Source organism: Ornithodoros turicata, chromosome 2 (genome assembly GCF_037126465.1).
Source record: "Ornithodoros turicata isolate Travis chromosome 2, ASM3712646v1, whole genome shotgun sequence".
Classification (NCBI taxonomy): Eukaryota; Metazoa; Arthropoda; class Arachnida; order Ixodida; family Argasidae; genus Ornithodoros; species Ornithodoros turicata.
The window spans coordinates 65979474-65984680 of NC_088202.1; the positions used below are offsets into that span (position 1 = coordinate 65979474).

The 5207-nt window shown below is 45.7% G+C and overlaps 1 pseudogene; it reads left to right on the top strand.

Moving 5' to 3' along the window:
* Positions 1–1032: 1032 nt before the first annotated feature.
* Positions 1033–4883, top strand: LOC135383651 (uncharacterized; annotated as a pseudogene).
* Positions 4884–5207: the final 324 nt, after the last annotated feature.

Sequence of the window (5207 nt, forward strand, 5' to 3'; positions counted from 1 at the left end):
GTGATTACCCGTGTGCGACTTAGTACGTGGGAGATGTACCGATTATTTCTTTATTCTTAGTGTATGCTCATAGCAGAATAAACAATATTTACTTGAACTGTATGGGCTTTTCTACGCATTACTTTCGGTCATGCATTCAGTGGTCCCATCTGCTAAGTGGTCGGTTCCGAGACCACTTAGCAGAAGGGGCCACTGGATAAATTCCATTGGTTCCACTTCAAGCGGCACCATCGTGAAACTACCAGTTCCACTTCTAACTGGTCCTAGCCAGTGAATGGTTCCACATTCCAAGTGGTTCCTGTCCAATAATCCACTTCGAAGTGGTCCCATTCCAGATTTTTGCCTGATGCTTCATCGCTCAACATACACCGTCACATATGCAGTAACCAGTCACTGTTAATAAAAAGCAGGAATGCCATGCGTATTGAAAGTACAGAAACCAAGAACGGCGACACACAAAGAACACACAGCCCGCCGAGAGGAGCCGAGCAGACGCCGCTAAGGCCGGAAGAGAACGCTCCTGGCGTCACGACTGTCCAAGTGTGGCTTTCAGTCGGGGGTAAAAGATGCAAGTTGAGAATTGCATTACAAGTTCTCGGAGCCGTATATAAACGAAATATTTTGCATGGTGACTCGGAAAGATATAAAGAATCACCTGATGAGGCATATTTACTTCACATCTGGGGTCCAGACTGTCCCTTTAATTTCATACTGTAAGTATATATATCCTCATGTACGCACCTGCAAAATCAGTTTCAACTTTCGCTCTGCCATCATTATTTACGCGAAAATGGGATGTTTCGTCGCTAACGTTAGGCCTAGGTATAAGACCGTTACATCAAAAAAATAGCAAGGACGATCGACCCTTATACGTAGGATTTTGCATTATATAATTGAATTTTATTTATTTAGAACAACGCTTGCATGGTAACTTTTTGTTACGTGGAGTTTGGTTACTACGATTTATTTTATCCTTTTTATCCGACCATGGAGGAAAGAAAAAGAGGAGGCGCCCCAGCGGCTCTTCAACTATGGCGGCTCTTCAACTAGAATGAATGGTGTGCTATAGCCCCTAGAAAGATGGATAGTCTACCCACCGCGCGCATCTCTCCATGCGAGGAGAGTGGCAGCCCCTTGGATGACAGCGTAGAGGGCGCTGCGCATAATCGGCGTGCCGTTTTGTCGCTGTGGTGCGTGGGTCCCGTTGCGTTGATTTGATGTATTTTTACATTTTGTGAAAGGTCGTGTCGTGTCCTTGCCGTTAGGATTTATGTCTGTGAAGCCTTGAGGAAACAGTATGTGATTGTGAAGTTTGCACTGCCTCGACGTTGTCTGCTGGCATGGTAAACGGCATGGCATCCAGGAGTCGACGGACGCGGGACAGCACATGTTTTGTTCCCGGTTGTACAAGTGGGTACCGCTCGTGTAAGTTGAAATTCTCGCTCTTCCGGGTGCCAAAAGACCCCGATAAATTACTGCAGTGGGCACGCAACATAAAGCGTGGTGACAAAGCTCTCGACGAAGCAAGTGTCGTCTGTGAAAGACATTTTGAGCCCTGCTACATCGAGAGGAGCTTCAAAACTGTAATTCAGGGTACAGTTGTTGAGATTCCACGCGATGTGCCTCAGCTAAGTAGTGATGCTGTTCCCACGTTGTTTCCGGATGCTCCAAAGTACCTAACAAAGCCTCTGCCACGAAAAAGAAAGGAGCGCAACTTAAGCGAGCAGACGCTACCACCACCATCAAAAAAACGACGCACTGAGGCTCCGACGGCTGCAGAAATTGATGTGCTAACTGAAAATAGTCCTCTTGATGACATGAGCTCCAAGCACAGTGAGCTTCTACGTGAGCTTCAAGCACCACTGCCGTGGACGAAGGTTGTTCTTCCCGACGTTAGCGACCAGGTAACTTTCGCACAGTGTCATACGAGCGATGATGGAGCATTAGACACGCTACATGTCAGCAGACGTGTCATCTTTGACATCGCTGCCTCGGACACTATTGCTGCAAGCGCGACAGTGTACCTCTATGGGAAGAAGTGGAAGGTTCAAGATATAAGGACTACCACAGATGCAGAAGAACTCTTGTTAGAGACCGCAAACCTCAAGTTGTGCTCCGGTTCTGGGTTGAAGCCGACAACAAAGACCTTTACCACATCCAATGGACTCTACTTTGCGAAAAACTGTGCTGTTATCTCTGAAGGACCTTGTATGCACTGCAAGTATGTACGGAAGCTAACCCTGAACTCGCAGTCAAGAATGAAGAAGAAAAAAAGAACCACACAAACCGCGAAAGCTTCAAAGACCCGTGCCTTGTGGCGGGCAAAGCAGAAACTCAGAAAGGTAATGGTCACAATGGAGCAGCTACAGCTACAGAATCAACAGCTTTCTCAAGCTGACTTCGAGGAGAAAATTGCAGCGCTTCCTTCTAAACAGCAACTTGCTGTTAGAACATGTTTTGAGGCTGCCAGAAGGAAGTCGGCAAAAGGAATGACTTACAAGGATGACTGGCTTCTTGAGTGTATTCTGATGCGAACAAAAAGTCCAAGACTCTATGAGCATATAAGAAGGCACAGCATCTTAGCCCTACCAGGAAAAAGTTGTCTACAGAGACACATTGCAAACTTCAGGAGCAGTTTTGGCTTTAATTCAAATGTATTTGATGCCCTGTCTGCAAAAACAAAGGAGATGGATGAGTTTTCTCGTCATGGAGGAATCATTTTCGACGAGATGAAACTATCAGAGCACTTAGATGTAAAGGCAACCGGTGAGATATTCGATACCCTTAAACCTCTCTGCCCAGTAGCTGCTTATCTGATTTGACATCACGTCTCTGGAAATTCTAGGTGATTTAGAGGGCTTCGTCAACCTTGCACAGTTCACCACCGACATCCAAAAGGAACAGCTTGCTGATCATGGCCTGGTGGTCCTTTTCCAGCCTTTTCAAGGTAACTTTTATTGTTTCACTGCTCTGGTATTGACATCTACACAATCTGAATGTTTTCTTTTCTTCTTTTTTTAGGATCATGGACACAGATTCTTGGCACGTTCGCTTCGAGAAGTAATGTCAAGGCGGATATGTTGGCGAAAATCATTGTGGAAGCCACAATACTTAGCGAAAAAGCAGGCCTGTTCGTTGACTACATCACGTGCGATGGCGCGAGCTGGAATAGGTCTATGTGGAGGCTGTTTGGAGTACGAGGTAATGCCATCAGGTCATAGGCTGCAAATCATTTTGACTTGGGTATTTTTTATTTACACAACTTGTTTCCTTCAAGGTGGAGCCAATGGCACACAATGCAAAGCCCCACATCCTGTGAATGAAGAGCGTCATTTGCATTTTTTATCAGACTTCCCTCACCTGATAAAAAATGTCAGGAATGCCTTCATAGCTAAGGGGTTTAACACACCTGATGGTCACGTGCATGTAGGACCCATAAGAGAGGCCTGGAACGCTGACAATAAGAGCATCTCACTGAAGGTCATGCCATCCATTACGAAGACTCACCTGTGCCCAAATTCATTTGAAAAAATGAGGGTTGGACCAGCCTGTCAGCTATTTGGGAATCAGGTAATCAAAGGTTTGTTCCTCTATCGAGCCAAGATAGAAAGTGCCTACGGCCCTGTGGGCCCAACAGAGAGCTTCCTGAAAAAAATTGGCAAGCTAATCAGAATCATGACGTCTAGGGTGCCGCAGTCGGCCTTGTACCCTGGTTCACCTAACTGCACATTCTTGAAGGAATTTCTGCAATATATCCAACAATGGGAAGAGCACACAAAAAGCAAGGGTGGCTTTCTCAGTCAAAGCACTGCGGAGGGACTCAATCAATTGAAAGCACTCTTAGTTTGCTCACTTATCTTGCCACTATTGGCTTCAAATACCTCATGACTGCAAACTTAAGCCAAGATAAGCTAGAGAACATATTCGGCATTATCCGCCAGTCATCGGGGACTAATGACCATCCTACTGCTGCACAGTTCTTAGTCACTGTGAATGCACTTGCATTTTACAACTTGGCTAGGCCACCAGGGTCTGGAAATTGTTCTCCGGAAGTGGTTTCCTCACTGCTGTCAGGCACTGAGAAACAACCGGAACAACAGCGCATACTTAATGTACTGGACACCCTGATTGACACTGGGAGGCTCGACGAAGCCGAGTCAGTTCTGTACACATCCGCTTCAAGGGATCACCAAACATATGTAACTGGTAAGTCTCATGATATGCTGACATACTATATATCTGGTTACGTAGCAAGGAAGACGTTGGAGAAGACCCAGTGCCAAGCCTGCACCATATTTCTGACTTCTGAGAAGGACACGGAAACAGCAAGTGACAACGCTTCACAGCTCACAGCGAAGTTTGATAATGGAGGATTGCTGTACCCGTCTGCACCCCTGAAGTTGGCAGTCACTGCTCTGGAGGACTCATTTACAACGTTTTTCAGTCTCAATAAGCTGCATGAAAGGAGCATCGTTGACTTTGCAACATTTTTGATGAGCACTGAGTTACCTCATCTTGGCTGTCCAGAACACACAGCCGACATTACAAAACGCATACTGAAATTTTATGTCCTCCTCCGGTTCCGGTTTTACACCAAGTCACTTAATGGAGAGAGGACGGCAAAGCAGGAACGGCTAAAGCACCTTAAAATGAGGCGATGCAAATAGCTGACCTAAATCTTGAAGCATGTCTAGTCATACTGCCGAAGTCATTATATCCATCTAGTCATATTGCCAAGAGCGAGTTGTAATTTTATGGCCTTTGCGTTTTCAATTCAGGTCTGTGCAATAATAATTGTGATAATGCAAATGCTACCAGCGGAATGTGTAATGTGACCATTGGTCTGCTTTTTGTGCAATATTCTTATGTCTATGGCTAAATAAATAAAAGGAATTCACTACTAGCGTGCGTTGTGTCGTGTGGTTCGTTAATTACAATTGCCATTACAACGAAACACTTCAGAGGATCCGCGACGATCCAGGCCGTAATCGCTGAGCGCGGAGAGCAGCAGCGCTGGGAGGCTATTTTCAAAGCATTTAAGGATTAAGTAGATTACGAGCACATGCTTCAAAGTGGAACAAAAATGACAGGCATGACGTCCATATGTTTCACGATTTTGTGGTTACAATGATTAAACAAACAAGCAAGAAACCGCGCGATTGCAAAGCTCGTAGCGCGAAGCGGGCGGCTACTGGGGTAGCACGCCG